The sequence below is a fragment of the Sphaeramia orbicularis genome, chromosome 14, assembly GCF_902148855.1.
Source record: "Sphaeramia orbicularis chromosome 14, fSphaOr1.1, whole genome shotgun sequence".
NCBI classification, from domain to species: Eukaryota; Metazoa; Chordata; class Actinopteri; order Kurtiformes; family Apogonidae; genus Sphaeramia; species Sphaeramia orbicularis.
In genome coordinates, this window is record NC_043970.1 from 46,457,881 (window position 1) to 46,481,043 (window position 23,163).

At 37.0% G+C, this 23,163-nt stretch overlaps 1 protein-coding gene across 1 annotated transcript in view; it reads right to left on the minus strand.

Moving 5' to 3' along the window:
• sgcd (sarcoglycan, delta (dystrophin-associated glycoprotein)) overlaps nucleotides 1-5,691 on the minus strand; it is a 351,693-nt gene extending 346,002 nt beyond the window's left edge. The window contains exon 1 of the mRNA XM_030153643.1: nucleotides 5,502-5,691. The gene's annotated coding sequence lies outside the window, so the exon portion shown is untranslated. The remainder of the gene's footprint in view (nucleotides 1-5,501) is intronic.
• Nucleotides 5,692-23,163: the final 17,472 nt, after the last annotated feature.

The window sequence follows — 23,163 nt, forward strand, 5'->3', positions numbered from 1 at the left end:
CCTGAGGCAGCAATTTACAGCCTGAAAAAGTGTTGCTCCTGGAAACGGCATTGGCTTTCTTCTGGGATATAAACGACTTCCCCCCCTGGTGTAATTTAAAAAAGGTAATTAAACTCTAAATCAAGTTTTTAAGCTCCGAGTGCGGGAGGTGGGTGGTGCAAAGCGAACAAATGCACTCGCTAATGAGCTCGACTGGACAGAGTAGAGTAGATTATTGTGCAGGGGTGGTTCGAGTCCCTCTGAATAAATGGGCCTGTTTTATTTTAACATTGAACCCTTAAGGACCCAGGGCGGCATTTGTGTCAGTTCCCAAATGACTTTGTTCTTCTGTATTTAACCATCCATAAGGGATTTATCACCATTTATGATCCCGTTCAGTTTGTTTCTTTCTTTCTTTCATTCTTAACGCTCTAGCAGCAAAACTGTTAGTAGAAAGCAAATTGGGTTTATAGATTGCCAGTGACCCAGAATAGATTTGATTACATTTTGGGAAAAGTAGGTCAAAGTTAAAATTTTTTATGAATTTTTAATTCATTTTTTTCCCCATTTACTTATAATGGGCAAAATTTCCCATGTCTGTAGCAGCAAAACTATTGGTTGAATTCATACTAAACTGGGTTTATAGATTGCCAGTGACCCAGACTAGATCAGATTACATTTTAAGAAAAGTAGGTCAAATTTAAAATTTTTTATGAATTTTTAATTTATTTTATCCCCCCCCTTTTTTTTTTTTTTACTTATAATGGGCAAAATTTCACGTCTGTAGCAGCAAAACTATTAGTTGAATTCATACCAAATTGGGTTTATAAATTACCAGTGACACAGAAAATATGTGGTCCCATTTTGGGGAAAAATAGGTCAAAGTTAAATTTTTTATGAATTTAATTTTTTTTTTTTACGATGTACTTATAACGGGTGAAATTTCACATGTCTGTAGCAGCAAAACTATTGGTTGAATTCATACCAAATTGGGTTTATTCATTGCCAGAGACCCATAATAGATGTGGTTACATTTTTGGAAAAGCAGGTCAAAGTAAAAAAAAACCCCAAAAAAACGAAAACTCTTGTATTTTCCTATTTACTTATACACTGCAAAAAAAAAATCAAGCCGAGTGTATTTTTCTCATTTCTAGTCATAATATATCATCGCACATAAAGTAAGACATAATCACCTAAAGAGTAACTTTTCAGTGAGATAGAAGATCTGATTTTTAGACAATAGATCTGGAAAATCTGATTTGAAGAAATCTTACCAAGATAATTTTCACTTGTTCCAGGCGGATTTGTTCCAGACGGATTTTTTAAAATTGAATTAAGCAAAAAAAAATCTTTAATCAAGCCAAAAAAAAAAAAAAAAATAAATCTTGAATTAAGCAAAAAATAAAGAAAATTAATTAAGCAAAAAAATAAATAAATAAATAAAATAAATCTGCTAATATACTTGGTAAGATTTAAATTTTTTCCACTGTAATCTGCAAAATTTCAAATTTCTATAAAAAGATCAATTTTGTTTCAATTTACTTCAGACTTGGCGCATATATGGAGGCAACTGATATGATGACATCAGCTGGATCGGAGCCAAAATAAGATACAATACGTAAATAACAAGTAAATATCGGTAAAGTTCTGCACATACGTCCAATGGAAAAGGAACTATTGATCCAACTCCATGGCTTTTACTGGTGAATCAATGTTGTAGAAGATAACGGTGTTTCCACGGTAACTACGGAGCCTCTCAACGTCCAAATGGGTCATATCTGATGACCATGAAAACATGAAAAACTGTATTTTACACCAATTATTTACATGGATTGATAGGATTAATGGATCAACAGGTATTAAACAGTTTAGATCAGTAGATGGTTTTGGTCACTGGTGGGTGTTTGGGTCTTTATGGGTTAAATACTGGAGCTTCTGTTCACTGACATGTGAGGATGAGATGACCACATTCTACAGATGGACTCAAGACTCAGATGATTTTATCAAATTATAGTGCTTGAATAAAGTGTCCCAGTGTTATTTTGGCTCAATATCCAACATCCATATTGGATAACTGATGTAGAACACCTCCTTGACCTTACGCATGAGGACTTCTAACTGAATTTAGACTTGATCTCAAGGGCTTAAAACTTGAGACTGACTCTTTACATGGAGTGCAGAGCTTCAGTACTGTTTTGTTTTTTTTTCTAAATGTATGCCCCACACTGCAAAAAAGGAAAATCTGACTTAGACAAACTGACTTGAATTTGGAATGTTTATCTTGAAAGATATTCTTTTTTAAAATGTATTTATTTATTGAGACTTAATCTTGTTAAGATTATTTGACTGGTTCCACAAACTTTCATTGTGACTTTTTTTTTCTTTTTTTCTTTTTTTTTTAGCAATATTTATTCAATTTTATTTTATTTATTTATTGAATTCAATTTTATTTGTAGAGCCCAGTATCACAACAAGGTCACCTCAAGGGCTTTACAGAATTTGCTGAATATGAAAATAAGTTATTTTGTTATAAATATTTATAACAAATTAAGCTACACTGTTGGTGGATGAGTGTGGCAGACACAGTGTGTTTCCCTTCAATGTTTGTTTTGCCCATACATGTCTATTAAATCATTACATCTTCATAAGACGACAGATAGATAGATAGATAGATAGACAGACAGACAGACAGATAGATTTTTAAAAAAAAATCTTACAATGGAGACTTGAAACCAGTATGTTCTGCTTAAAATAATAATTTTAGCGTTCTATAATCCTTAGATAATATTTTCTTACATTAAGAAAACTTGAAAAGTGCTATTTTCTTACTACATTGGCAGTTACTTGAAATAAAATATTTTAACCCAATAATTACACAGGTGCAAGCCCGGATTAACCATATGGGCAACTGGGCAATTGCACGGGGGCCCGCGACCTCTGAAGGGCCCTGGGTAGCTCGGGCATAACAAAAATGTCTGGTTATCTTTTGCTTATAAATGAAACTGTCCGCAAAAAGTGTTCTTAAATAAATACTGGATACTTTGGAAATGGTTTCTTATTTATTTTTTGTGAAAATGGAGGACACTTCCCTCTCTTTCTAATGTAGTGGATCAATTTTAGATTATACTGATGCTAATGTGTTTTGTTTTCATATCATCATATGCAAGTGAGTGGCCTTGACAAGAGGCTATAGTGGTGCACTTGTAGTTCTACGAGCATTTACACATTTGTACATCAAAATGCATTTGATGATAGTTAGATATTGAAGTATGGGGTATATTTACATATATTCCTGGAATTTATTCTGTATTTTGCCAGATTATAGGGATTCTGGGGTTGTGATGATGGGGCACTTGAATATTGTTGCCCATGGTACAATGACGTGTTAATCTGGCCCTGCACAGGTGTCTCTTAAAGTGACAGAACTTTTTTCTGTATTACCTACATTATAAATACATTATTTTACAAAATGATTCGGCGAAGGAGCAAGAAGTTGAGTGTTAGAAACCTGCAGAGAAACTACTTTGGAAACAAAGACCAAACTTTTTCACGTGACAGTATGTGAGGCACGTGTTATGAAACTGCACAAAAGTCACTTTGTAAAAAGTCATGATCTTATTTGATAAATAAGTAATTAAGTTCATTGAATTGCACTGCATATTTTTTTTTTTTTTTACCAGAATGAACTTGTTGAATCAGAATGTGCTTAATTGCTCTGTATTATGATTTGGGTGTGAATCGTATCCGGAGGTGATTTCTCATAGACTGCAAGGGAAGCTCAACTTCCCCAAAATTACAAAAATGAAATGGTCAAATATGTACGGTTGTGTTGACATTTCATTGACTATAAATGAATCAGCTTTATCACAAATCAACAGACTCGATGTTGTTCACTTCTCATCCATTCCTGTTGCACTGTTTTCTCATTCGATCTCTGCTCAGTGCATTTGTCCGTAGACGCTCAGCGTCCATGCACTTCAATGGGACTGAGTGGAACAGTTTTTTTCATTGCCTCAAAACTGGACGGTAATTGGATAAATGCCACGATGTTGTCCCGCCCCCGGACGCTCAGCGTCTCTGGGGGTGAATGGAGCTGTGGGCGGAGCTCGGCCGGGTTGGACGCCAGAATCCCACGTGCTGATTGGAAGATCAGTCGAAAGGCTGAATTCCATTTGATTGACAGCTATTTTCAGATCTACTCCTTCACTGACAGTTCAGTTTAATACCGTCGCACATTCTGTGTGTGAAATTGAGAGAGAAACTACTACGAAATGACTTGTTCATTTCTTGCACTGTAAATAAAACACACTCATTGTACTTCCTTGTTTCAATTTAACATTTCAGCGTTTTCTTGTTTAGTCGGTACGATAAGGTCACTGACCATTTTCTTACAAAGGAACGGAGGGATGAATTTATGTTTAAATAACTTGACAATTTTCTTTTGATGTAAGCCGACAATGAGCTTCCCCTCTCTGAAAGACGAGCAGCCGCCACTGATCGTATCGCTTTGCAAGGTTCCACACGTGCATCTTTAATATATCGGATCGGAGATGCTGTATCTAGATGCGTATCATATCGGCCTTACAACTAAGATTCCCAACCCTAATGTCTATCAAACTCTATCAATAATTTAATGCACATTTTTGTAGAAGTTACCTACGTCATCTCCAAAGCTAACTATTACTATGACTGTGACGTCAGTTTAATCAGTACTAAATTCACCAGAAATACACATCATAAAAGTACTTTTCTTACTTTTAATAAAACTTTGTCTATCAAACTCTTCAAACAGCTTGGATTTCTCCGGCAGCGTTGTTATCAGCAGCTTCCTTTAGGCCACACAGAGACCCAGTCTAAACAAGACCTCAACCCTCTGAACACACACACATCCCTTCAACACAACCCAGCCAATCGGTGACCCCTCCCACCCGGAGTCAACGCTGAGGCATGCGGCCCGTCCTCCGCAGTCGAACCCCCGGCACACAGTAGGCTGCACTCCGTCCACACACAGCTTCTTGTTACTTATTTATAGCAGCTCGTTCCCCCCAGAGGGACGACGTAATTGAAACCAAATGTGTTACTGGGACTGATATGGGGAAGCGGGGCGGCCGGTCCACCAAAATCAACCTCCCTCTGCTTCTGTCTTTATATATATACACAAAGAAGCTGAGATTTAAAGCGAAACTTGCAAATCACTTTTCTTGCAATTTCATCTGTGGGTGAATAAAGAAAAGAAACTTCCTCCCTCTGGTTCACAACAAATAATTTAAGCGCTTCAGTCTCGGAGGGCTCTGCATTTGGAAAGTGGTTATAATGTTTTTTTGTCCCAAGCCAGTGAGCACAAACTAGAGACAAAAAAAAAAAAAAAGTGCCAAGAGAAACAAAAGTCAAGAGGGAGTTGTGCAGATCTAATTCCGTCCACTTTTAATAAGGTAGCAGCTGTCGAAGCTCAGCCCACTTCCACTTCCACGCCCACCACAGCCACACCAGCAACCACACAAGACACTGAAACTAGACCTTACCTTGTCCCCTTCTTTTTCTTCCTTCCTACTCCTGTTTTTTTTTGTTTTTTTTGCCCTTTCTCGCTCTGTTTATTCCTCTGTTTCCCTCTGTTCTGAGTCGAAGTATGTCAAACAGATACTACTTAGATTGAGACTCTGCTCAGAAGCTGCAATGAGGCCTTCACTGACCAACTCAAATCCAGGCAGTCACTCCTCTCCGTCTCCTTCTATCTCCCCTCCCCTCCCCTCCCCTCCCCTCCCCTCCCCTGACCGCTGCCTTACGCTCTTGTCAGCTTTTCCAATAACAAACCCCGGGTCCCGCCTCTTTTTGTGCCGGGCCCCTCCTGAACTGTGATGCGTTTCCTGGACGCTTGGTGGACTCCCGTGACCCAGCTGTCTCCCCTTTCTGTTTTTTTTTTTTTCTTCACTCTGCTCTGCCTTCCTGCCACATTTAGCACCGGAGTCACATGTGGGATTCTGGTTTTGAAGTTTAAAGAGGCGGGACTTGACTCTGTGTTGTGTTGTCATGGCGATGTCTGCATCTACAGCAGCTGGAATCCTGGATATCTGTGTTTCTATGAGCATGTACATGTGGGTGTATTTGATTGTTTTTTTGTTTGTTTTTTTTTTTCCTCATATGTCCAAGACTCTTATATGTTAATGTGAATAAGACTCACTGAATGTAAACGCACAAAATATTCCGTTTTCTCGACTGCATGTTTCTACTAACCCAATGGTTTCTAACCTTTTTTTGGCTTGTGACCCCATTTTAACATCATACATTTCTGGCGACCCCAGACATTCAAACAGAAACATTTATTTTTTTGCTAAAATTAATTTGTTTTTGATCATGTAATAGTTTGCTATACTATGTTGCAAATAACTGTTAATTTTAGGTGACATTTAGTCTATATAATGTATATTACTATGTATGGAGGGAGAAAAGTCAGGTGTAGATTACTGCACAAAGTGAGAATTGACTTTCCTTGGTCAGTCCAGCTTGGATTTACAAGGCTGACAATTAATACTGAACAAACAAGAACTCAAACCATGAATTATGAAAGAGCTGCAGCATCTGAAACTGACCACAATGAACATTTGACAGATAAACAGTACCACAGTACTTCAGTCTCAGACTCACAGTTTGTCAAACTATTACATGATCAAAAACAAATTAATTTTAGCCAAAAAAAATGTTTCAGTTTTAAATGCCTGTGGTCGCTAGAAATTTGTGATGTTAAAATGGGGTCACGAGCCAAAAAAAGGTTGGGAACCACTGATCTAATCTTTTCTAATTGAAGGGGAGCCATCATTGTTGTTATCCAGGCTTTAAAAGTTGATGTCTCTTTTGACTTCCACAACAGGAGAATGAACTTCTTTGCACAGAGAAGGCCATAGGACAGGAGGTGGTGCTGTACCTTCTGCATCCTTCTGGAGCTTTCTGAAGCACCCAATGTAACCAGTAGGGGATCTGGTCTGAGACTTTCCTTTTAAATTATAACATAACACTGGTCAACAACAAATTTATTAAGTTTTTTGAGCTGATTTAGGATAATTTTGGTGTGCTACATATTGGTTTTTTAACATTTTTGCTTACATTTATGGGCATTTTCACATCATATGGTACAAAATTCTTTCATATTTCTTGCAATAAATGAGTTCTGAAGATTTTACTTTTGCCAATTTATGATTAATGTTTTTTTTTAATATTACAGGTGAATGAAATGGCTTCGACTAGAAGATCTTGCAAAAATAAGCCTGATGTATTCTGCTACATCTGCGGTGAATACACCATTGTACCTAACAGGAATCCTGTTAGAATTTTTTTTTTTTTCTCTTACAACCTATTTTGGGTGAGAACTATATAAAAAAATCAACTGATAAAGTCACAAAAATGTAATCAATTTTGTGAGAAGATCAAATTTTTCAAAATCAAATTAGCAAAAAAAAACCTGATCTCATTGAGAAAAACAGATGTCATTTTTGGATTTAGCGGTGCAAAATGGTCCTAATTCAGTTGAAAAAACCTAGACAACTTGCAAAAAACATTTTTTGTAACCCAGTGTAATCACAGAGCCATGGAGTCTAAATAAGACCTCTACCCCCTGACGATATCCAAGTCTTTAATCATGTTAAAAAAGTTGCCGTGCTTCTTCCTTTCGACAAAACCATTGGTGTTTCTTCCAGTTGTGATCCTCTACTCCAGCTTCCGAAACGAATACAGCTGACTTAAAAGAACATACTCAACTATAACATAAGACGTAACGATACACTATATATATAAAATCATGCTATTGTATTGTGGAAGCGGAGAGGTTGAGGAGAAAGTCTTTTGTTACAGCTGCTTTTATGTTTAACAGGCATGACTGCTCTCTTGGCTCACCAATGAGCCCAGTCTGGACAGATTTTACACTTAAAATAACCACGGTATCACACCACCTTACATCACATCTCCAGAACCGAATGGAGATGGCACCATGCTTAATTTAATTTCATGAGGTCTTCTTTGAACACAGGTGTGTTTCTGAGGCAAGAATCTCTTACAAGGCCATGGCCCTCTATGGTTCCGCCCCTGCACACAACACTTCTAAAACCTGAATAACAGAAGCATATACCATATTTCTTCACCGGAGAATACTCCATTCAGATTAAGGCATAATTCAGAATATCCAACTCAGAATGCTAGATTACATGACCCATGTCAATGTTAGAATGTCTATACAGACAAGGCAAGGCAGGTTTATTTTTCAGGGTGTATCAAAAAAAAATATATATACAGGGTGGGGAAGCAAAATTTACAATGAACATTTAGTTGTTTTTTCTCAGCAGGCACTATGTCAATTGTTTTGAAACCAAACATATATTGATGTCATAATCATACCTAACACTATTATCCATACCTTTTCAGAAACTTTTGCCCATATGAGTAATCAGGAAAGCAAACGTCAAAGAGTGTGTGATTTGCTGAATGCACTCGTCACACCAAAGGAGATTTCAAAAATAGTTGGAGTGTCCATAAAGACTGTTTATAATGGAAAGAAGAGAATGACTATGAGCAAAACTATTACGAGAAAGTCTGGAAGTGGAGGAAGCAACAAAAAACGTACCAAAGCTTTTATTAAAGCTCTCAAATCCCAAATCCTAAAGGATCCAACCAAATCCATGAGAAAAACAGCAATTGAACTTGAGGTAGACAACAAGACCATTAGAAATGCAGTAAAATATGATTTGAAGTTAAAATCTTACACAAGAACACCAAAAACACTTGTTGACAACAAGTGTTTTGGTTTGATTTTGAATTTGAGAGCTTTAATAAAAGCTTTGGTACATTTTTTTTTGTTGCTTCCTCCACTTCCAGACTTTCTCGTAATAGTTTTGCTCATAGTCATTCTCTTCTTTCCATTATAAACAGTCTTTATGGACACTCCAACTATTTTTGAAATCTCCTTTGGTGTGACGAGTGCATTCAGCAAATCACACACTCTTTGACGTTTGCTTTCCTGATTACTCATATGGGCAAAAGTTTCTGAAAAGGTATGGATAATAGTGTTAGGTATGATTATGACATCAGTATATGTTTGGTTTCAAAACAATTGACGTAGTGCCTGCTGAGAAAAAACAACTAAATGTTCATAGTAAATTTTGCTTCCCCACCCTGTACCTATATACATTTTGAAAAATTACCCCCAGTTCTGAATTTGATAATTTTTGGAATTTTTTTTTATGGACGTCGGTAGGTAGGGGATTGGTGCATATTTGTCCAAATTTACAGACCCACATTTTCATGCATGAGTGAGCAGGGGCAAATTGCGCAATCCAAGTTAAAACAGGTTTGTGCGAAGTAGCGGTGGGATTTAAATCTTGTGGTTCTGTCGGAGCAGGGTGGGGGGGTGTATGTATGTGGGGGGGCCATCCATACATAACGTCACTTATGCTAGCATGAATGAATGCACTTTAAATTGGCACTTTACTGCTGTGCACTTTAGAAATAAAAATTTTAGATATTTATAGGTAACTTTTTTTTCTTTGTTTTGGGGGGGGGGTTAAATCAGTATTTTATTATTTTATTATTTTTATTAGTAATTTATACTATTTACTAAATGCTGCCGACAATTGGGGACCTGAGTACAATGTTTCGTTTCTGTGTATTTTATACGCTGAAATGACAAATAAATTGAATTGAATCTTGAAAACAAAACTGAAACTTAACATACTTTCAACATCCGACTCCTGACTTCTGTTCCTCTCTTTTTCATCAGATCTTACGTGCAATTTTCACAACTTCTATCCTGTATCCACTGGACCCCCTCCACTGCTCTATGGACCCCCCAAAAATGCTGGGCCCCATGAATTTGTCATGTTTACCCTCCCCTTATCAGCACCCCAGCTTGACTCAATTACTTTTCTCTCTATAGTTTTCATGTCATTTACATGGAGATATGTGTCCATATATGGGGTTTTAGGTATTTCTTGAGAATGTCAGAACACTGAACATCTCAAAACATCTTTGAGCTTGATTTAGATGTAGATCATCTTAAAAAAACTGCATTTTTTGGCACAACTTCCCCTGGATCATTTTATAAAGACTTGAAAAAAGTTACTGGAATGCATCTGGGAGGAGTGGAAACAGTGGAAGAAAGACCCTTTATTATGAGTGAAACACTGTTCTCTTATGACTATTTTACTTTTTTTTATAATGGTACATACACAAAAATCGAACCACTTTTATGTATTCAGTCACAGCATGTTTCATAAAGCTTGAGTCACGAAAAAGGTTAAAATGTTTAGAAATTACTCGTTAACCCATAAAGACCCAAACATCCACTGATCTAAACTGTTTAATACCTGTTGATCCACTAATCCTATCAATAAGTGTAAATAATTGGTGTAAAATACAGTTATTCATCTTTTCATGGTCATCAGATATGACCCATTTGGGCGTTCAGAGTTACCACGGAAACACCATCATCTTCTACAACATCGATTCACCAGTAAAACCTATGGAGTTGGATCAATGACAGTGGGTGGTCACACTGGGTTTATGTTCAGTTAATGAGCGATTGGATGGAAAAAGTCAGTTTTTCTTCAGTTTTCTCTGTTTCTGATATAATAGCCACTGAATTTACTCTGAAATTTTATTAACATCTACACAATCAATAAATGAAATTAAGTAAAATACATGATCTTCACTGAGAAAACACAAAATAGAAAGGATGATATTACAATAAACAGTGAAAAATCACTCAGCCCTATAACACCAAATGTATCATATTTGATACATGAGTTTTGAAGTCCTCTACATGATCAGTGTGATTTTTTTTTCTTGAAAAACCTGATATATACAATTAGATACATGCAATACACAGATAATCCACCAGGGGGAGGAATTCATTCACCACAGGCCTTTCCAGTGACACTACAAGACTGTCATTAATGAGGAAGGAGGAAGAACTGTGACAATTTTGAAAAGGAATTACCAATTTTTTAGACACGTTTGTGTTATATTATGTTTTTGTTTGTTCAAAAATAAGAGTAATTGAGCATCGAGACTCAGTGTTTCAAATCCTACGATAATGGATGTTTCTGTGTCCGGTGAGTGTTTGTCAGATCAATGTCCCAATGTTGGAGAGCATTTGTACGGGTTTTCCTCAGCCTTCACAGGCTCACCAAACCCACCAAATTAATAGAAACATTACCTGAGTATCTACAAGACACCATTTTATGTCCGTATTCAAATGTTGTGAGGTATGGTGGGCGATTTTAACAGGGTCCCAGCTCACCACAGACCAAGGTTATAATAGTTTTGGATTTTTAGTTATAGTTTAGTTTTAATTAGTTTTGACTTTTTTTCTCTTATTCAGTTAGTTTTAATTAGTTTTTAGAGCAGGTTTGTTAGTTTTTATTAGTTATCGTTTTTTTCTGAATGCTTAGTTTTAGTTTAGTTTAGTTTTAGTATTAGTTTTAGTTATTTCATATATTTTATCTTCCTCATCATCCTATTCAAAAAAATTAGTGAGGCGTGGATATGGGTTACCCTGGACACTTTATTTGGGGGTCGGGTTAGGGTGGCTCATGGACTGAGCAGAGACACAATGTACCATACAATGTATAAATTCCCTATAGCAGGTTGAGGGGGGATGCAATCCATACACAACGTCACTTACGTGAAACAATGCAAAGATGTGCAAAGCATGAGAGGAGATGCACAAAGCAGCCAGCAGTTAAACCAGATAGAAACATATATAAACCAGCTAACCAGCAGTTAAAGCAGATAGAAACATATATAAACCAGCCAACCAGCAGTTAAAGCAGATAGAAACGTATATAAACCAGCTAACCAGCAGTTAAAGCAGATAGAAACATATATAAACCAGCCAACCAGCAGTTAAAGCAGATAGAAACGTATATAAACCAGCTAACCAGCAGTTAAAGCAGATAGAAACATATATAACCAGCTAACCAGCAGTTAAAGTAGATAGAAACGTATATAAACCAGTTAACCAGCAGTTAAAGCAGATAGAAACATATATAACCAGCTAACCAGCAGTTAAAGCAGATAGAAACGTATATAAACCAGCTAACCAGCAGTTAAAGCAGATAGAAACATATATAAACCAGCTAACCAGCAGTTAAAGCAGATAGGAACCTATTATAAAACAGCTAACCAGCAGTTAAAGCAGATACGAACATATTATAAACCAGCTAACCAGCAGTTAAAGCAGATACGAACATATTATAAACCAGCTAACCAGCAGTTAAAGCAGATACGAACATATTATAAACCAGCTAACCAGCAGTTAAAGCAGATACGAACATATTATAAACCAGCTAACCAGCAGTTAAAGCAGATACGAACATATTATAAACCAGCTAACCAGCAGTTAAAGCAGATACGAACATATTATAAACCAGCTAACCAGCAGTTAAAGCAGATACGAACATATTATAAACCAGCTAACCAGCAGTTAAAGCAGATACGAACATATTATAAACCAGCTAACCAGCAGTTAAAGCAGATACGAACATATTATAAACCAGCTAACCAGCAGTTAAAGCAGATAGAAACGTATATAAACCAGCTAACCAGCAGTTAAAGCAGATAGAAACATATATAAACCAGCTAACCAGCAGTTAAAGCAGATAGAAACATATATAACCAGCTAACCAGCAGTTAAAGCAGATAGAAACATATATAAACCAGCTAACCAGCAGTTAAAGCAGATAGAAACATATATAAACCAGCTAACCAGCAGTTAAAGCAGATAGGAACCTATTATAAAACAGCTAACCAGCAGTTAAAGCAGATACGAACATATTATAAACCAGCTAACCAGCAGTTAAAGCAGATACGAACATATTATAAACCAGCTAACCAGCAGTTAAAGCAGATAGAAACGTATATAAACCAGCTAACCAGCAGTTAAAGCAGATAGAAACATATATAAACCAGCTAACCAGCAGTTAAAGCAGATAGAAACATATATAAACCAGCTAACCAGCAGTTAAAGCAGATAGGAACCTATTATAAAACAGCTAACCAGCAGTTAAAGCAGATACGAACATATTATAAAACAGCTAACCAGCAGTTAAAGCAGATACGAACATATTATAAAACAGCTAACCAGCAGTTAAAGCAGATACGAACATATTATAAACCAGCTAACCATCAGTTAAAGCAGATACGAACATATTATAAACCAGCTAACCAGCAGTTAAAGCAGATAGGAACCTATTACAAACCAGCTAACCAGCAGTTAAAGCAGATAGAAACATATATAAACCAGCTAACCAGCAGTTAAAGCAGATAGGAACCTATTATAAAACAGCTAACCAGCAGTTAAAGCAGATACGAACATATTATAAACCAGCTAACCAGCAGTTAAAGCAGATACGAACATATTATAAACCAGCTAACCAGCAGTTAAAGCAGATAGAAACGTATATAAACCAGCAGTTAAAGCAGATAGAAACATATATAAACCAGCTAACCAGCAGTTAAAGCAGATACGAACATATTATAAAACAGCTAACCAGCAGTTAAAGCAGATACGAACATATTATAAAACAGCTAACCAGCAGTTAAAGCAGATACGAACATATTATAAACCAGCTAACCAGCAGTTAAAGCAGATAGGAACCTATTACAAACTAGCTAACCAGCAGTTAAAGCAGATAGAAACGTATATAAACCAGCTAACCAGCAGTTAAAGCAGATAGAAACATATAAACCAGCTAACCAGCAGTTAAAGCAGATAGAAACATATATAAACCAGCTAACCAGCAGTTAAAGCAGATAGGAACCTATTATAAAACAGCTAACCAGCAGTTAAAGCAGATACGAACATATTATAAAACAGCTAACCAGCAGTTAAAGCAGATACGAACATATTATAAAACAGCTAACCAGCAGTTAAAGCAGATACGAACATATTATAAACCAGCTAACCAGCAGTTAAAGCAGATACGAACATATTATAAACCAGCTAACCAGCAGTTAAAGCAGATAGGAACCTATTACAAACCAGCTAACCAGCAGTTAAAGCAGATAGAAACATATATAAACCAGCTAACCAGCAGTTAAAGCAGATAGGAACCTATTATAAAACAGCTAACCAGCAGTTAAAGCAGATACGAACATATTATAAACCAGCTAACCAGCAGTTAAAGCAGATACGAACATATTATAAACCAGCTAACCAGCAGTTAAAGCAGATAGAAACGTATATAAACCAGCTAACCAGCAGTTAAAGCAGATAGAAACATATATAAACCAGCTAACCAGCAGTTAAAGCAGATACGAACATATTATAAACCAGCTAACCAGCAGTTAAAGCAGATAGAAACGTATATAAACCAGCTAACCAGCAGTTAAAGCAGATAGAAACATATATAAACCAGCTAACCAGCAGTTAAAGCAGATAGGAACCTATTATAAAACAGCTAACCAGCAGTTAAAGCAGATACGAACATATTATAAAACAGCTAACCAGCAGTTAAAGCAGATACGAACATATTATAAACCAGCTAACCAGCAGTTAAAGCAGATAGGAACCTATTACAAACCAGCTAACCAGCAGTTAAAGCAGATACGAACATATTATAAACCAGCTAACCAGCAGTTAAAGCAGACAGAAACATATATAAACCACTTATAAACATATATAACCCAGTTCCTCATCAGTAAACCACACCTTAGCAGATCTCTCATATCTTAATCATCTGCAGTTCCATTATTAGCCAACTTTGCTTCAGTTCAGTTCAGCTAGCTGTAGCTAGTAACATCAAACGTTTTTTTAACATTCTAACAGGTTCCATACCTCTGTAATTGGATTAGTTTTCATCCTCCTCTTCTCTCCTCTTCTAAACTGTGCAGTTCAGGGCTTGGAAGGCCTTTTCATGGTGATAAACTCTCCAGTTTTAACCTGGATGCTAGTTGAACACTGACTCTGTCCTTTAGCTCTGCTCTGTCTCTGTCACTCACGCGCACACACACGGTACGCCAAAAAAAACAAAAACAAAACAAAAACCCGACCCCACTCATCACTAAAGTCAACCCCAGACAGGACTGTGCTGCTGTGTCCCAGCTTTAGTCTGTATGTTCCAGGTAGAGTTGGGACCAGAAGATGACTGGAAACCACCAGTGACCAGACATGACAGACTGTGTAGTGTGGTATGGTGTCACCAGCTCAAATTGCTGGAGCGAAATAAATCAATTTGATATCAATCCGACATTGACAAAGACGAAAACGAAGGGAATTGTATCCATAATTTTTATACGTTTTAGTTAGTTTTGTAAGCTCACAATACAGTTTCAGTTAGTTATCGTTTTTTTCTTTTAATTAGAGTTTTTATTAATTTCAGTTAACGAAAATGTTTTTTCAATTTTAGTTTTCGTCATTTCATTCGTTTTTGTTAACGATAATAACCTTGCCACAGACCAGGTTCCAGCTCACCTCGGACCGGGTCCCAGCTCACCACAGACTGGGTCCCAGCTCACCGCATACCGGGTCCCAGCTCACCTCCGACAGTGTACCAGCTCACCACAGACTGGATCCCAGCTCACCTCGGACTAGATCCCAGCTCACCACAGACTGGGTCCCTGCTCACAACAGACTGGATCCTAGCTCACCTCGGACCGGGTCCGAGCTCACCACAGACCTTCACAGGCCCGATCGCCACCAAACTCGCCAAATGAATAGAAACATTACCTGACTACCTACTAGGCACAATTTCATATCCGTATTCAAATGTTGTGAGGTATACTGGTCGTTTTTAGCCTCTCATGCTATTGTACAATGGCACCACGGGTACAATGCTGCTAGTATGATAAAAAAATTTAAACTCATACATGGAAATTGATATTTGAAAAAAAATGTTTTTTGTTTGGTTGTTTAGAAGGACCAATGAAGGCTCCAGATTCAAAGAACTGGAATTTTCTGTCAATGACTCAATGGTTCAGTCTTTACAGGGTTAAGAAAAGTTAAATATATAGAAAAATTCACTTGGGAACTGACACAAAAGTCACACTGGGTCTAAATGGGTTCAATCTGTACAGATCAAGTAAAACCCACTCATTTTAACAGGTTTTCAGTTTTCAAGTTGTGAAAACATTCCTTTGGCTGCTGGTTTTGTACCACAAACATGTTTAGAAAGGGTTAATAAAGTGCAGCTAGGTTTTATTGGTGCTGTATATCTGCTTTTACTCTCCACTAAGAGCAAAACACAACATTCTTTATTGATTTTTCATTGCATTCGTATGTTTGTCTGCGTCTGTTATTGGTTACTACTTTCTTTCAATTCACATTATGAGAGCTGTTTATTTTTTGTGAAGTGATGATTTATTAATGTGCCAAAGTCTGTAACTGTCTGGCTCTATAGAGTGTTGTTTTTTTTTGTAGCTGTTTTTTTTTTTTATTTCTTCCTTTTTTTTCCCCCCAATGGAAATCAAAAACACGTTGGCGGTAAAGCTTGACTGAACTGAATTGTGTAAGAGCCAGTGAGCATGCATGTGTGAGTGCACGTGGCAGACGGTGAGCATGTGAGCTTGGGAAAAAAAAAAAAAAAAAAAAAAAAAAACAGAAAACGACAGAGAACGGAGAGAGAATGGAGCGATTTAGAGAATGCAAATTCCTCTCCTCCACTTTAATGTTCTGTGGTCTGACAGAGAGGGAGGAAAAAGCCTCACAAAGCGTCTCCGACAAAGCTCCACTTTCTTTTCTCTGCTGCCTCCTCTTCCTCTTCCTCCCTCACTCTGCAGCCACACTGATCCCATTCTCTCTGCTTGCTTGTTTGCGGTGGGACTGATTTTGTAGGTTAGGGGAATATTTCATGCTTTGATGTTACATCCAGCAGTTTCACAGTGTTGTGCTTCTGATAAGGAAAAAAAAAAAAAAAGGTGCTTTATTATTAAAAGAGGTTAAAAATCCTTTTGTACGCTCCTGAAACAGGTGGGTATGCTGGTATGTCCGCACCCAAAATGTTCTTAACGTAGCAATTTCAATCATTCTCACTTCTTTTTTTTGGCATCTATTTGCAGCAGTTCTCTCTGTGGCAAGGGAGGAAAAAAAAAAAAAGAATAATAGCAATCATTGTCTAAGAGATGAGACGAATCCTGAATGCTAAGCGAGGACCGACACCAGTGGAATCTCTTCACTTCTCCCCAGGCAGCGGCGAACGCTCCTCTTGATGATGTATTAATCAATAAATAAAAAGGGAAATCCTAATAGGCTTGTGGTGGAGAGAAGTGTGGTGGTGGTGGTGGTGGTGGTAGTTGGGGGGGGACGCAGCGATGCCACAGCTCATAATGAAGATGTAGTGTCGGTTAATGCACACGGGAGGTGAGGCGGAAGATCGCACACAGACTGATTTTTATACAAGAGTTTAAACGACACGACGGGGAGATGGATGGAGTTGATGTGGAGGTAGTGTTTGTGTCAGAGGGCTGAACCAAAGAAGTTCTGGTTTAGCCCAGAAAGAGCCAGAGCTACTTTTGTGGCAGATCCCAAATTATTTTTTTCTCTCTATTTGATCTTTACTCAAGTGATTTATCATGATTTGTTGTAATATTACCGTCTGTATTGTGTATTTTATCAGTATAAATCAGATATTTTCATGCATTTAATTCAATTTACATGAACTATTCCTACAAGCTCAGATTAAAGTTGAGGGTTATTATTTCAAAAACAGAGAAAACTGCAGAAAAAGTAACTTTTCTATCAAATATGTCATGAACTGAACATAAACCAAGTGTCTCCATCCACTGTCATTGATCCAACTCCATGGGTTTTACTGGTGAATCAATGTTGTAGAAGATGACGGTGTTTCCACGGTAACTACTGAGTTTCTGAACAACCAAATGGGTCATATCTGACGACCATGAAAAGATGATAAACTGTAATTTGCACTAATTATTTACATGTATTGACAGGATTAGTAGATCAACAGGTATTAAACAGTTTAAATCAGTTGATGGTTTTGGTCGGTGATGGATATTTGGGTCTTTAAGGGTTAAAGCATATTTAAGGTTTAATATCGGGCTAGATGATAAGGTTTTTCACTGTCTAAATAAAATTCAGCTAAAAAATAAAATAAAATAAATAAATTAATTAATTAATAAATACACACTGGGACCCCTGGAAATGCTGGGCCCCATGAATTTGTCATGTTTACCCCCCCCTTTACGGCGCCCCAGATCAGTGAATAAATTAAAAAAAAAAAAATAGGACCAAGGATCATAGTAGTCCAACAGCATATTTAACAACATTAATTGACATTCGTTTGACCATTAAAGGTCAAAGGTCATTGCACCAAATGAAAGCCCATATGTGACTTCCTATCTATTTTCAATAATAATTATATCAATATCTTCAACTGTTTTCAAGTTATAGCACTTTGAAATGTGTCCCATTATAAACCAAAGGGGATTTAGAACATTTCAAAAATTTACTAAAAAAAAAATAAAAAATAAAAAATCAGTATTTCTCAATTCTTTGAACAGACTTGATAGACCTTACTCCAAAGATGTTCCACAACAAATATCAAGTCATTCTGACTGATGGTTTTGGAGAAGAATATTCTAGAAAAATTGTTTACAGACGGAGAGATGACAACTGATACCAGTAGTCCATCAGACCCTTCAGGTCGTTGGATTAAATATACAAATCATGAACACAGTTACTCTTCAGTTTCACATCTTGGTTGTGTGCCTCTCTGAATTCTTGTGAGAAAAACAACAGCTTTTGTGCTAAACTAGCATACTGCTTGGAAATCTGAACGCTTGTATTGAATCAATAATAACCCATAACGACCCAAACACCCACTGGTGACCAAAACCATCTACTGATCTAAACTATTTAATATCTGTTGATCCATTAATCCTATCAATGCATGTCAATAATTGGTGTAAAATACATTTATTCATTTTTTCATGGTCATCAGATATGACCCATTTGGACGTTCAGAGGCTCCGTAGTTACTGTGGAAACACCGTCATCTTCTACAACATTGATTCACCAGTAAAACCCATGGAGTTGGATCAATGACAGTGGATGGAAACTTGTTTTTCATTCATTTATTGATATATTTGCTGAAAAAGTCACTTTTTCTCCAGTTTTCTCTGTTTTGATGTAATAACCTATGAATTTACAGTGAGTTATGAACATCTAAATGAAATATAGCAAATTAAGTACAGTGAAAATGTGTTGGTTTTGTCCACTGATATGGTACCGTAGGTTAGAAGTTGTGATGGCTCAGGAGGTAGAGGGGGTCATCCAATAACCGAAGGGTTTGCAGTTTGAATCCCACTCTAGTCATGTGCTGTATTGTCCATGGGCAAGACACTTCACCCTCCTTGCCTCCAGTGTAACTCACACTGGTGTATGAATGTGTATGAATATTTGGTGGTGGTGGGAGGGGCTGTTTGTCGCAAATTGGCAGCCATGCTTCCGTCAGCCAGCCCCAGGGCAGCTGTGGATACAAATGTAGTTTAACACCACCATGTGAGAATGTGAGAGCGAATTAATAGTGGATCAATAATGTAAAGCGCTTTGGGTGCCTTGAAAAGTGCTATAGAGATGTAATCTATTATTATTATTATTATTATTATTATTATTATTATTATTATACAATTTCACATAAGCTCTGCAGTAAAAGAGAGGCATAGAAGCTGGGAGTCGGATGTCCAAAGCTAAGTTGTACTTTCGTTGTCATGCTCATTGCGGTTGTTATGGTATGTATGAAAAGCACCCCTATACATCCAGTTGTTGCAGTACGTGTCCGCCCCCCCCCCCCCGCCGCTCCAGTGACAGATTTAAAGATAATGTCTATTCTGAAGGGTTAGGGTCCACAGTTTGTAGCGGCGCCTCAGTCACTGTTAATGGTTTTGTTTTGATATCACATGTCAATCATCTAATTATCTCGTTTAAGTGACATCCATTTTCCATTGATAATGGGTTCATTTATCTTGTCTTGAGATAAGATTCTTCATTTTTCAACAATAAACTCATGACTAATAATTAGATAAAAATGTCTTTATGTTTCTTAAGAGAACAGGATGACTATGGTCCAGCTGTCAGTGAGGATCCATAACTAAGGAGCCGTTTACACGGCGTAGGATTCAGTCGACTCCGGGAAGATTTAATCGCGGATTAGCCTTCTGTTAACATGGAAACGGTGCCTAGGGTGCCTGAATCCGGAAACTTTTGATACCAGGGTCCAGGGTGGAATGTTATCGATACGCTCCGCATTTCAGCTCCGTGTTAACGTGAATCGGAGCGTTCCGGGGTAAAATATGACGTCACCGCATGCGCGCGCAGCCAAGAACCGCCAGTTAACCCACTCCAGGCCAGTTGGTGGCGGTAATGCGCCTCCAAGCTGGTTTGCCAGCCTCTATGACAAAATAAAGCTGCAGAAAAAGAAGGAACAACCACAACAACAATGGCCGGTTTCAGAACAACATACGTGCTGCTAACTGTGCTCAGTTTGCTGTCGCTTCTCCACCAAAAGTTAGACTTACTGCGTCTACACTCTTACCAGCGGAGACGCATTTCTTATATCCGCCTCTTCTTCTTCTTCTTCTTCTCCTCATTTAAAGGCTGTCTAAATCGGAAATCGTTTGTGCGCAGGCGTGTGTTTTACCGCCACTGTTTCACTACAGCTCTACATCGCCAGCTACTGGTCTGGCATGGCCACTACAGCGTATTCAGCCGTCCTCGCGGACTCATGTTAACGCAGATCGTTATCATAGCGGCTTCGTCTTAACGCGGAATGATTTTATAACGCAAAGGAGAAATCTTTGCGGAATTAGATCCTAGTGTTGCCGTGTAAACGTACCCTAAATGTAAATGTGCAGTTTCACTTCTGCTCGTTGCAGCATCAGAGCAGATACACTTGTTTTATAGTAGCCAAGGATAACACTTCCATTCCTCTGCTTCAGCCAGGAGCTGCTCAAATATCCACGAGATAACAAAGCTTGTTTTCACAAGATAATGAGATAAATTAACCTTCTATCATGAGAAAACAACCTTTGTTATCTCAAGGAAATAATGGAAATAGAAAACATTTGTCCTCCAGAGCACATCCATTTCAGGAAATCGCTGAGCCTTCTATAAACTTTAAACTTGTTCAACATTTCTTTACATTCCCCTTTCAGAAGGAAAACCAAACTTTATCCGAAGCCTCAGATATGCAGACATTCGTATTAAATGCATGAATCCAAATGTGGCCTTTACCTCCATCCACCGACTATAGCGGTGTCTCTTTCCAGATTCGGCAAAGCAGTTAGGGTTAGCGTATTTTAAAAAACTAGCGCGTTGACCCGATGAGATCTGCGGGTTCTAGATGTGGTAGTTTTTATGCTGTTGTGTATTTGTGCATGCTGTACCACATTTGTCCAGCAGTCACCGCCAAAGTGTTCTGGCCATAGCAACATGATTGTAAGGCTATTGTATTCCAAAATTACTAATATCTCCCAAAATATTGCTCTTATCAACTTGACGTTTGCGCTAGTCTGTTCGTTGACCAAAAATACATAAGTATGACAAACTGCAGCAGTCAGCTCTGTATGGATTTAGTGTGAATCCACAGACACACACACACACACATACACACACACACCACTTAGCTTTTATAATATAGTAACATTCTAATTTTAAAAAAAGACAAAAATCCAGGCACTCGCTTGGTTGGAAAAATTAGAAATTGTAAAAAGCCTTTATTTCATGAGAGTCTGTAGATGAATTCTTGGGGCAGGAGTTAAAAACACACCAGCGTGTGTTGGCATGCGCCTTCTTCAGGGTGTTCCATAAAAAAAGGAAGACACTAATTTATACTGATTTATACTCATGGACTGCAGGTGTGGCAGCCAGTGAGACAACAGCAGGAAGTTTTTCAGGCACTAAGTGTAAGTAGGAAGGCACTCTCTTGTAATTAGAGGACAGAATATGTAGAAATAAGGGAGAAAAAAAACAAAAATAAATAAATAAATAAAATAAAATTAATAGTAAATTAATAATAAATAAATAAAAATGATTGAAATAAAAAAATGAAATAATAAAATAAAAACTAGATAAATAAATACATAAAAATTAATGAAATTGAAAAAAAAATTAAAACTGAAATAATTCCACAGTTCTCAACTGACTCCAAACTCACCTTTTCAGAATAGCCGACCCACCATAAGCTCTACTCTCCATTTTACATCTTCATTTCTATATATAGTAATGATCATTTTATCTGTTTATTTCTTTGTGTTTTATGGATTGTGTGTTTTATCTTGTTGAACAGTGTCCTTGGGTGTCTTGAAAGGCACTTATAAATAAAATGTATTATCATTATTATTATTATTATTATTATTATTATTATTATTATTATTATTATTACACTGGTCTACAAGGAAAATGCTTCCAGAATAAAAGTAATGAAATTTTACCACATGAGAGTCACTGATAAAGAAAAATCAAGTCAAAAATGCTGGTTGGCTGAACTTTCCAAGATACAGCCTTGGGTCAAAATGTGAAATTCAAGAATTAACGAGAGAATGGGTTTGACTCAAAAGGAATATTTGTCTCAGAGCTACAAGATCTACTTCAAAACACTGTCTGCACATTAGAATACATTCACTTTACAGGTTCTATTTAGTGGAAGATTTATAAAACTATTATATAAATGTACATAAACCAATATAAATGTGTAATAACACTTAATCATATACCTTGAAAACATCAAACCGGCACTTTTGTCATTTATTTTCCAATTAATCTTAATTAAAATATGTAACATTTAGCACATTTAATCTCTGAAGCAAATCATTTCTAAAAAAAATTCTAGACCAGTGTTGTTATTATTATTATTATTATTGTTATTATTATTATATTTGAGGAAATAATTCATAAATGGCCATTACAATTAAGCCTTAATTTCTGGTTTTACATACACTTAAATAAAATAAATTAAAAAAAAAAAAAAAAAAAAGGAATGAAAGTATCAGATGTCCCTGTTTTTTTTTTTTTTTTTTTTTTTTTTTTTTTTAGTTGTGCTGCAGGTTCACAAAAGCCTGAATACCAAATACACCGATGTGTTTGCTGCCTTTGTTTTCTCTGTCGGTGTGTAAATCCATATCTGTGTTTGGGTGAGAAAACAACACCTCAGCATGTTTGTGTGTTTTCACAGGGTGGAGACATCACAC